General features: G+C 40.7%; 1 protein-coding gene across 1 annotated transcript in view; it reads right to left on the minus strand.

The window, feature by feature from the left end:
• The window catches only part of LOC309719139 (GTPase IMAP family member 8-like), a 286,835-nt gene extending 280,433 nt beyond the window's left edge, over window positions 1–6,402 (minus strand). Inside the window, exon 1 of the mRNA XM_082555047.1 lies at window positions 6,346–6,402. The gene's annotated coding sequence lies outside the window, so the exon portion shown is untranslated. The remainder of the gene's footprint in view (window positions 1–6,345) is intronic.
• Window positions 6,403–12,537: the final 6,135 nt, after the last annotated feature.

Consider the following 12,537-nt stretch of genomic DNA (forward strand, 5'->3'; position numbering starts at 1 on the left):
CGTTTTCACAGGCAATTGGGAACTGCCTATTTTTTCTTTAGCAAATTAATGTGTTAATGTTGCCAATATGTTACACCAAAAAGAATTAACATGTCTAACCAGTGCTTCTCAAAACTTTTAACATGCACCACCCCCAACACCGTACCCTTCAAACTACCAATAACAACGTCACTGTTCTGTCACAATCAGGTCACAACACAGTGCGTAAATGTCTGCGAGCATCGCTGAGTCAGTAACAACCAGTTAGGCTAAAGACTGCATCTTTAGACAGTTGGACGGTGTTCTAACTTTCTCACAGGAGACACCTACTAAAGACAGTCAAAGACATTAATTTCAATCTTACCAAAGTAGGACAGTAGTTGACGTTAGTTATGGAAAGGCTAATCCACAAAAACGGAGAAACGTCCATAATTCTATTATTCATAATCATGTCAAGGTTTTAGGTTTTTCTGCAGTTCCATCTCTAAAAAGTGTGATGTCTTCCCGTCACTGACTTCAGTTTGGAAACTTTGTATTTATTCACAGATTTCCGTGAGATCATCCTAAAATTTGTAACGAAAAATGGGCTCAAAAGAGCCCTCTGCCTAACGGCATGTAGCCTATAGCATAACGTGATATTTTCAATAGTGTATGCAAAAAGGTCGGAATTGATGGAGAGTGGGGTTGCCTAAATGGTTTAGGTTACATTTTAAATGTGTCGTTTTTTTGTTTATCCATATGGATGGATGGAGGGGTAAGCTGGCAAAGTTTGTCATGTGCAGTTTCTGACAGGCTACTTCACAACAAAACAATTGCAGGTTGGTCTTAGAGGGCAAACAGAATAATTTCACTCGATTCATGGGTTACCTGACTGGTTGGGAAGGGAAAGAGCTGCCGTGTTGTCCGCCGTGGCTCCCAGTCGCTATAGTTAGCCTACTATGCCTACTCCAAGTAGTCCTATGTCATGCCACTGCTACACGCCTCACAACAAATGAACTGCAAGCGTGTTCACGTGACACGGTGACAGTGAAAAAGTGACAGGGTTCGGGTGTCTTTGAAGAAGGGCCACAAATCAAGCCATTATTTTCACACCTTTTTAAATCGCGCAGCTTTAAAAAAAAAAAAAAAAATCACGTCTTTCAAAAGGGCACTTTTTTGGACTGAGGGCAAAAGGGCAAGTGCTTCAGCACCACCTCGTCTCTATCTGTGCACGCCAGTGGATCTCTAGGAGAAAAGCTTAATCACTCACCTTTAAACAGCTCTCTTTTAGGAGACACACTGCTGGCTAACGGTGTCATGTGATCAAACAGCGTAATTTAATTGGCTGAGAGCCGCTCGACTCGATCTAGTGCTGATTGCCCTGGCTTGGGTCATTCAAGTTCATCACTTTTGCAGTTGAAATTTTGCAGGTGAATTTTGGAGGATAAAAATTCAGTGTTATAAATTCAATGTCTAAAAATAGTTAAATTCTGATGATACTATATTTCTTCCATAAGGGAGGGGGTTAGTGAGTCCTGAGTGATTTGCTTACCCTACGATTCAGCACGGAAAGGGAGGGGGTGAGTAGCTCAAATGTGCTGTTAGCATGTTAGCAGAGCGATGCTACTGTGAACCGAGGAGCTATTGTCTTGATGTGAGCTTCTACTCAGGGTTTTTTCTTCCAGTTCAGAGCAGAAATTTTTTTGTTAAGATACTGGATGTTGTGTTTTTCTCCACAATTTTAATTATAAGCTAGATACATTGCTGCTAACAGCAACAGGGATGAGTCAGTGAGTCAGTTGAGCTTGTGAATCATGATTCATGAGTCAGTAAAGTGATTCTCGAGTATTGAACGATTCGTTCATGATTCGCGCATCACTAGTAGGAACCACAGGATGCTGGAAAGCTGCTTGGTCTCAGAGATGGAGAGATGAACACTCCTGTCTCATCTATTCCCTGCTTTTGTTTTCATGTTAGTGTGAAGTGTGTTTTTTTTGTTTGTTTTTGTTTTTGGGGGGTTTGTGTGTGTATATGTCTGTATTTTTGTATTTAGGATATTTCTGTTTTGCTTAATTTTCTTTAGTATAACTCTGAATAAACCAAAGAACAGTGTCTTAAAATCAGTTTTCTTGATGAACAATTCTTATTCTCCATGTGATGAATTAATTCATTGAGTCATTTTTACATTTTCTGTGATTTTCTTACTTAGAAACTGCATTCTTCCATGTTTACTAAAAATCCTCCATATTAACCAAGGAATTAAAAAAAAGTTTTTTAATAAGATGCCACCTGTAAGAATTACTTTAAAAAAATGACAGGATAAAAACATCATTTGGAGGATTTTATAACAACTGATAAAAGTGAACATTAAAGAAAAACCCCCACAAAGATGTTTCCTTTAGAAAATAAAAATACAAGGTTAAACATGATCCTGAAAATAAGAATTTAAATTTAAATCAAATATCTGCTGATTGTAAATTGTTTATGAATCAACCTTAAGATCAGTCAGACGAACCAAAGAGTCTGTTGTGCTCGTATGTAAAAATAATGTAGTACAGACTCTCCTTTAATGCACCAGCAGCTACATCTGCATTCTCGTACTCCAAACGTAGTATTTTGTGCTGAAATATTACAAATTGTATTAAATGCACCGAAAATCATTTGTCCGTGTAGCTGAAATCTGACAATAATTTTAATCACCTCATGAAATGCTGCAGGACGAGTCATTCAGAAGTTTTCTATGAACTCTGTGATCTCCTTTTCATGAATTTTCTGCAGGTTTTATTTTTCATCCTTGATGTTTGCAATCTTCATTTGGTCCTTGTGTTTTATCAGCAAATCTCTGATTTTTGTCAGATTTCCTCTCTTCTTAGACAGACATACTTATTTAATACTAAATATTTCTAATTACAGCAAGCATGCAAATATCTAATACAGGGAGTGCAGAATTATTAGGCAAGTTGTATTTTTGAGGAATAATGTTATTATTAAACAACAACCATGTTCTCAATGAACCCAAAAAACTCATTAATATCAAAGCTGAATGTTTGTGGAAGTAGTTTTTAGTTTGTTTTTAGTTTTAGCTATTTTAGGGGGATATCTGTGTGTGCAGGTGACTATTACTGTGCATAATTATTAGGCAACTTAACAAAAAACAAATATATATATCCATTTCAATTATTGATTTTTACCAGTGACACCAATATAACATCTCCACATTCACAAATATACATTTCTGACATTCAAAAACAAAACAAAAACAAATCAGCGACCAATATAGCCACCTTTCTTTGCAAGGACACTCAAAAGCCTGCCATCCATGGATTCTGTCAGTGTTCTGATCTGTTCACCATCAACATTGCGTGCAGCAGCAACCACAGCCTCCCAGACACTGTTCAGAGAGGTGTACTGTTTTCCCTCCTTGTAAATCTCACATTTGATGATGGACCACAGGTTCTCAATGGGGTTCAGATCAGGTGAACAAGGAGGCCATGTCATTAGTTTTTCTTCTTTTATACCCTTTCTTGCCAGCCACGCTGTGGAGTACTTGGACGCGTGTGATGGAGCATTGTCCTGCATGGAAATCATGTTTTTCTTGAAGGACCCAGACTTCTTCCTGTACCACTGCTTGAAGAAGGTGTCTTCCAGAAACTGGCAGTAGGACTGGGAGTTGAGCTTGACTCCATCCTCAACCCGAAAAGGCCCCACAAGCTCATCTTTGATGATACCAGCCCAAACCAGTACTCCACCTCCACCTTGCTGGCGTCTGAGTGGGACTGGAGCTCTCTGCCCTTTACCAATCCAGCCACGGGCCCATCCATCTGGCCCATCAAGACTCACTCTCATTTCATCAGTCCATAAAACCTTAGAAAAACCAGTCTTGAGATATTTCTTGGCCCAGTCTTGACGTTTCAGCTTGTGTGTCTTGTTCAGTGGTGGTCGTCTTTCAGCCTTTCTTACCTTGGCCATGTCTCTGAGTATTGCACACCTTGTGCTTTTGGGCACTCCAGTGATGTTGCAGCTCTGAAATATGGCCAAACTGGTGGCAAGTGGCATCTTGGCAGCTGCACGCTTGACTTTTCTCAGTTCATGGGCAGTTATTTTGCGCCTTGGTTTTTCCACACGCTTCTTGCGACCCTGTTGACTATTTTGAATGAAACGCTTGATTGTTCGATGATCACGCTTCAGAAGCTTTGCAATTTTGAGACTGCTGCATCCCTCTGCAAGATATCTCACTATTTTTGACTTTTCTGAGCCTGTCAAGTCCTTCTTTTGACCCATTTTGCCAAAGGAAAGGACGTTGCCTAATAATTATGCACACCTGATATAGGGTGTTGATGTCATTAGACCACACCCCTTCTCATTACAGAGATGCACATCACCTAATATGCTTAATTGGTAGTAGACAGTAGGTAGTAGTATTTAGTTAGCCACCGACTGTGCAAGTTCCCCCACCTAAAATGATGACAGAGGTCAGTAATTTGCACCAGAGGTACACTTCAACTGTGAGAGACAGAATGTGAAAAAAAAATCCATGAATCCACATGGTAGGATTTGTAAGGAATTTATTCGTAAATCAGGGTGGAAAATAAGTATTTGGTCAATAACAAAAATACAACTCAATACTTTGTAACATAACCTTTGTTGGCAATAACAGAGGTCAAACGTTTACTATAGGTCTTTACCAGGTTTGCACACACAGTAGCTGGTATTTTGGTCCATTCCTCCATGCAGATCTTCTCGAGAGCAGTGATGTTTTGGGGCTGTCGCCGAGCAACACGGACTTTCAACTCCCGCCACAGATTTTCTATGGGGTTGAGGTCTGGAGACTGGCTAGGCCTCCGGACCCTCCAATAGCTATTGGCTCAGACATCATGTGTTTCTTTCAAACAAGCTCTTGCTTTGATTTTCGGTCCATATTATGATAAAATATTTACAGTGTAAACTGCCCTCAGATGACTGCGGTGATGAATTATTGCCACATTAACAAAACTGACTGAACTGATGGAGAAAAGCTGTGTTGATCATTTCTGTTGGACATTTCCTGCTTAAACTTTCAGACTTTTAACTGAGATGAATCTGTATTTGTGGAAACAGGATTTGCTCTGCTTGTTTTACATCATGGAGAAACCCTGAGGTGTGGCTCAGGTCGCAGTTTTTCAGTTTGCTGGACTGTTGGCTTCAAAGCAGTACAGCGTTCACACGATTGCTGATCAATCATACCTGACGTTCAGCTTTGAGAACTTTGTGGACTCATGTCAAGGAATTCAGGAAATTTCTTGGATATTTTTCTGAATAAAGTCAGATAATTATATCCAGTTTACTGAAAACCTGAAGCTGTGTAATTAAAGTAATTACAAACAAAGGAGCGACTAAAAATAAAAAACAATCCCAGCTGAGCCGGTTAAACAGCTTCATCCTGTCGCTGCTCTGAACCTCCCAAATGAAACAGTTCACAGCTGAAAGTAAAAGTCTGCCTGAAACTTTTACTTTAATGCAGGAATGTTCAAACATTTAGACGTTCCTATGAAACTGAATCATGTCATCATCTGATGTCATCAGTGTTTGTACTCTTAACATTTGTTAGTGTGACAGAAAATACACATTAAAGTTTTTATGTGTCTCTAAGAGTGCATGGTTTGAATTACAGAATATTATTGTGGGAACACGTTTAATGTCTCCACCTGCTTAAATGATTATCTCACTATTTTCTAATTCATCAAATATTCACGAGTGACATAATATCAAGTGGACTTTCCATTATAAGTTCATGTTTAAACAAAGTACAGATTATTATCTGATGATAGTTTATGACCACATGTGTTAATCTTTATTTTCATTTCCTGTGTAATTCCAGTCCATGAGATCACTGCCTCATCACGCTGTGTGTACAAACTGTGAGACGCACACCTCAGCTTTAAACATGAGACAAACAGCTTTGCTTTGACACTGAGTTGTTGTTTTATTCTGCGCTGAAAATACATGAGCCACTAATGTCTAAAGCACAGAGACATTAGCTGAAATTACTTCATGAATCTATGTAAAGAAATAATGACAGTTAAAATTACATCAGCAGTAGGAGACAAACATTCAGATTTCTTTCAACTGACTGGAAATAAAACAGCTTCAGTCTTTCTTCTTCTGTTTCAGTGGGATTATCAGTGAATGGTTGTTATGTATTATTAATAATCACGTTCAGTGCTGTTAAAATAAGATCAAACACATACTGAGTACAGACAGGACTCTCATATAGACCTCATATTAAGAATGAGTCCAGAAAGACAAACATGAAACAGGTCAGACAGTCCTGAGTTCTTCTGACTGAGATCACAGCAGCTGACTGCTGTTCACACTGACATGAACATGAACACATCATCTCTGTCTTACCTTTCACCCTCCTCTCACGCAGCTCTGATGTGTTTCTCAGTTCACACGAAATATTTTCCTTCTGAGTGGAGTGAAAATGATCGTGTGTGGTGAGCCTTTTATTCTAAGGTGTGAGGATGTTCGGGATGAGGGATGGGCTACATCGTCCTTACTCGAAATTACATAACTTCAGGAAACTGGAGTGTTATTTACACACCTTTCCAAGAATCGAGCCTGGGCGCGCGCACACACACACACACACACACCTCTTTGTTTGTATGTAGACGTCATATGTTAATGAACCTATGCATATTCATGTAGCCTCAATAAAAGAACAGTGTTACGGGAGAACGGAGAGAGCAACTGGGGTCAAGCAAAGGAACGGCGTTTGTCCGGTTCTCTCCCGTGCACGAGAAACATGAAGAACTTTGCCTACTCGTGACTTGCTTTGCTGTGTAATTATATTGTCTTCAACGTTCCAGCGGATAGGTTCAAGCTACAAACCTATCAGGTTGTAAGTCCAGGCTCGGAAGGAGCAAAATGAACACGGTCTTTCCGACTCATCGCATCTGTTGATGACTGCCGGTGACGTGGACCTCGCTTCCTCGTGGAAGAAGGAGCAGGTGATGGTGATGGCTCTAATGGGCCGGGCAACTCCAAGTCCGGCGGACTGGGCTGCTCATCTTTTTCCAAGCGGTAGCAGCTGGGGGGTGAAGATAAAGCTGATTTAGAAAGAAATCCTGTATGAGTGGGTGAATCGAGTCCAAAAGCCATCGAAGACCGGAAGCCAGTCGTTGTAGCCGGTTGGCTACAGCACGCTGAAACTCCTCCTCTGGGTGATTCAGCCACAGGTCACATAGCTTGTTTACTGAATAAATGATATCCTCCTTCAGCTCATCAGACAGGGCAAGTGCTGCTGGGTCCATGTACTGGTCACATCGTTCTGTCATGGTTGGCTGTGTGGGAGGCAGGCAGAAGTGGTGGACCCAAAATGCAGGACTCTTGGAGATGGGATTTAAACTGAAAATACAGCTTTATTGCTGGATCAAGTCTTCATAAAATAAAACTCACAAAAACAAGACTCCAAACAGAGTTGCTTGAGGACTGGACATAACAAACATACAGCAAGTTGAGGGTACGACACGACAGAGAGCACAGAAAAACTCAGGGCTTATATTCACAGGGGATTAATCAGGGAATGGGAAACAGGAGGGAGACACAGCTGGGAGAAGTTAGACTAACGAGAAAGTGGAGAAGTAAAACTGAACACACTGACATCAGACTGTGACTATCAAAATAAAACAGGAAACAAGAAACCATCACACAAGGACGCAGACTCGACACAGAGAGGCAGACAGAACATAACACATGAAACTCAAACTATGCAAAACATGAGACACAAAACCCTAAACCAGAATCACTGAAAACAGATTATTGATAATAATAATAACAATAATAATCAACAAAGCACCAGGGAAAAAAAACGATCCAACATTCAAAACTAAAACGAAACACAAGAACTAAAAATACTGCGTCGAAAGGAATCAGAACCATGACAGGCTCTGCCTCCTATTCTACTTTTAAATACTGTAGGAACAACAAGTTAGCTCGCTAGGTTCCATCTAAATACAATATAGCATGTCCTGACTGCGGGGTTTTGGAAACAAATTAAAACGTACAGCTCTGTTATCACTTCCAGCATAAATGAAGACAGAAACTAAACAGCAGTGACGTTTGTAGGGTTACTGAAGTTTGGCTAGCTGGTATATAATGATGTGCTACGTGACCGCTAGCGACACAGCTATGTTAGCATAATATAAACAAGCTAACTTTTTTTCCACTGGATAAAAGTTAACGTGAGTGTTCTCGGTGGTCAGGAACAAATGTAATCGCATGGCAGGATGCTGTAAAAGGACCAAACTTCAGCCAGGAGAACAACTGAGATAATCCATCCACAATACGAGGTTAGTCATTCATATACTGCTGCATGGGCTGGGCTGTAGTTACATCCTAAGGTTTTAAAAACTGAGCTTAAATAAATGATTAGTGGTAATAAAAGCCGAGGGAGGTCAACAGTGATCACTAGGGATGGGTATTGATAAGATTTTCACGATTCCATTTTCGATTCTTTTTAACGATTCGATTCTTTATCGATTCTTTTTAAAAGGAGAACACTAAGGTCGATTAGCTTAGAACTGTGTTTTTTATCTTCTCTTTGAACAAGATAGAAATTTAGGAGTAACATGGCCTTACAAACCCAACAGTGAGATCTTAAGAGATCCAGCCTACGGCTCTTCAATGTGGTGTCACAGGGTCCCCGGGGAAAAAATTGTAAATGTAAAATAATAAAATAAATATTCTTCTGTAGCAATAACAAAGTATAACATAAATTATTCTGTAGCAATTACACAAGAATATCCAGTAATGTCCCTGCCTACGATTAAACACATTCACTTACCGAAAATCGGGGGCATCTGCTGTGGCAAATGGGTGCAAGCCTTTGACCACAAACTGAGTCACTGCTCGGTAACATTAGTCTATCCTGGCCTGAAAGGAGACGCTACCGGTAGACTGCAGCGACAACTGCCAGCATCTGAGCCAGACTCCGTCTCTCTCATCATGGTCACCTTAACGCACAGTAATGGCAGGTTTTGTAATAAAGCAGATCGCGCTAACATAATATGCACTGTTAGTTGATTATTTACCTGCCGCATTAACGGGAGAGGACATGCAAACGTTACCGCTGCTGCTGGGTTGAGATTCACGAGTCCGGAGCGGAATTAAAAACACGACATTCATTTAAGGTCATCGTGTGTTTTGTGAGCAAATGCTTTTGCATATTCGTAGTGTTTCCTCCCTTAAATGAAATATCTACTTTGCAAGTATTGCACGTTGCCCTGTTGTCATCCGTTCTCATAAAGTATGACCAAACTTTTGAGCGTTTGAGCCGCCATGTTTCCTGCCAGGTAAATGACGCTCCGCAACGTGGTGACGTCATTCGGGGCGACTGGAATCGATAAGGGAATCGTTTGCAAAAATGGCAAACAATTCCAAGGAATTGAAACAGTGGGAACCGGTTCTCAACAAGAACCGGGTTTCGATACCCATCCCTAGTGATCACTGACTGTTTTTAGGAGCTTTTTGAGATTAAATAGAAGAAAATACAAAACATTAAACATGTTAACAACACAAAAGCCATAATAAACGCAGACTACTTTAGGCCCGGAAGTAGGATTCGTCACGTCATCACTTAAAGACTGGATTGGGTGATTTGGTACTACAAGGTCATTAAGACATATGGTTTAAATCTGTTCGCTCTTTCTAGTCCCTGTCAGGACTCTTGCTGCAGCATTTTGGATGAACTGAAGGCTTTTCATTGAGTTTTTAGGACTTCCTGATAAAAATGATTTATGTTGGTCAATATCAAAGAGCAAACCAAGATAATGAAACTGACTCATGATGGGCTAAAAACTGTCAGCAAAGATGTGTCAACCTGACAGGGAAAATATCGTTCTGAAACCTTTTGGGGAAATTACTGTTTCAAAACCTTTCTTTGTACCAATGTTAGGACATTGTGTCTTTCATCAATATTTACTTACACAAAATGTTCTTTTGATTTTTCAACCTGTCTTCTTTTTCATTTCTAGATTATAACGCAGCGTTCATAAACTTTATAAGGATAGATCACAGTTTCAGAGACATACCAGCAAAACATGATAACATAAATTACACTTAGTAGTATTTCACATGTGTGGATGTGTGTGCACGTTTGTGTGGATTTGTTGTGGAGTCTGACAGCAGTTAGAAGGAAAGACCCGCCGAATCCCTCCGTCCCACATCGTGGCCACTGAAGGAGCTGCTCAGTGCTGTCAGAGTCTCCTGCATGGGCTGGGAGATGATAGCCTATAAGTCTGTATCCAGACTGTACCAGCCCATCACCGGGTGCAGACATGTAGTGCAGCCGTTGTATGTGTGTGCATGTGTGTGTTAGATATTAAAGCTCAGTTTCACCCATCGGCTGTGAAGGTTTTGTGTGGATGAGTCCATTTTGCTCAGACTGCATTTCTTCAGCTCAGCATATGAAGCTGTGCACCTCAGTGTTTACTTGCTTTTTATGATTCTGACATAACAGGTTTACACTTTTCTTCTCAAGTGCAAAATGTAAATTATTTTCATTTCAGTTTTGTATTATGAATATTTTAAATATGCAGAATTCGACTGAAGACGTTTTACAGAGTTGATATGGAAAAGCTTTTGTGGGATTTCATCTTCCATCTGTAAATATGGAAACTGCATGTGATTGTCAATTAAATGACTGCCAGTGCACACTTGAATTACAAATTAAATGATTCGCTCCTCTTCTCCGCTGTTTTTCCCCCTCTTCCTTTCTCCCTTTTCTTTTCCTCATTCAAGTCTGTCCCGTATTCAGCAAGTGAAAATAAAAAATAAATAAAATAAACAATAAAAGGTGAATCAAATAGACCCAAGGCTGGGATGGTCAATTTGGTAAAGTAAATCCGTTGGGCATCTTTCTTCACCTTTAGACAATAATTCTGATGCAAAAGATCCAAACGGGACAGGCAGAAAGAAAAAAAAAATGCTTTTTAAAAACACTGAAAGAAAATGAAAGTGTTCAAAAAATGAAAGTGTTGATCAAGGGTCATTCTGGCTTTGAAGGTTTGTGTCTCGTTGTGTGTAATTGGGTTCAGCTGTGTTCCCCTCTGGTGTGTCATTCCCTCGTTACCTTGTGTGTATTTATAGTGTGTGCCTGCCTGTGTTCCTTGTCGGTTCATCTGTATTATTTGGTCATCTCTGCGCCTCATTCTGCTCCATTCCCTGCTCTTCATCTCTTCCCTTCCCTCCTTATGTTTCCCCTGCGAGTGATTCTGTGAGTTATCGTTTCAGGTTTTGTTTGTTAGTAGTTTTCCCCAGTTCAGTTTTGCCCTTGCTTTTGTTATTTATCGTTCACTGTAAAAAAACTCACTTGCATCACCGCTGCTGTCTGCAACTTGGGTCCTCCTTCACTTCCCCGCACGACTGCTGCCGCAGCCGTGACAATCGGAGGCAATGTTTGAATTTGAATGTCTCAAAAACTATTAACAATAAAAACCTGAAATTTTCACTGCCCTGTCAGCCACCACGAGATGAGATTCTGAGGCTACCACTGTCTTGGCTTTGCCTAGAAATGCTGTGCATGAAATGTATGCTTTGTGGTCCCATGTTTCTGGGACGCCCACTTCCCAGTCCTACATGTCCTGTTATCTAGAACCTGGCCTTCAGTTTGGAGGTGGCACTAAGGCTCACTCCAAATAATGCTGCAACTTGGTTTTTATAGAACACCACTGTGACATTCATTGGCGGTCCTAGCCTGTTTGCCGCCCTGGGTGAACACTCCCTCTGGGATTTGTATGAACACAAATCCCCCAACTCGAGGATCACCACAACATAACCTAACACACCTACACCTTAGTTCACAGATTCACTTTGTCTAAGGTTTATTTCTGGGATTTCACACAACCCAGGATTCAAATCAGGAATACATGATGGGCTTGTATTTACAACATTATGAATGAAATGTGCTCTATTTGGAAGCAGCCGGCCCCTCCCCCTCCCCAAGCAGCAGGCGCAGCTCGCAAACGGAGGGCGCCCTTACTCCCAGCAAATGGGCGATAGAAAACCAATCGGTGCCTGCGACATTCCCAATATGCGCTGGCTGATGTCGGTATGAGTACGAGCTATTTTTTTTTTTTTTTTTTTGCCAATGCCCGTGATGCCGCCCCGGGCAACCGCCCGTGTCGCCCAAAAACCGCTATCAAAAACCGCTACTGGCCCATTAGTGAAACGTGGCATGCTTAAAGCGGACACAAACTGTTGCAGGATGCAAACCACAGGCTCAAAACCAGAGCCGGTAGCAGAATAAGCTGTCCGGCATTGGCAGAGAAGATTTGACAAGTTTTTCATTGGCACAAGCCAAATATTCTGCTGCTCAACCCACAAATGAACTTTCCTTACAAATGTGGCGCCATTTAAGGGGAAATAAACAGGCTTTCCAATGTTTTAATGGTTATTGCCCTGAACCATTGCTATAACAAGACATTTATATATTCATGTTATCTGTGTCAAATATTAATATTTGTTTGATGATTTGTACGTTTCAGTACATCGCTGCAGCTACTGCTCACATTAACAACATGTTTCCTTCTTTTTAGCTGT

Source organism: Aulonocara stuartgranti (genome assembly GCF_965226115.1).
Source record: "Aulonocara stuartgranti genome assembly, chromosome: 12".
In the NCBI taxonomy this organism is placed as follows: Eukaryota; Metazoa; Chordata; class Actinopteri; order Cichliformes; family Cichlidae; genus Aulonocara; species Aulonocara stuartgranti.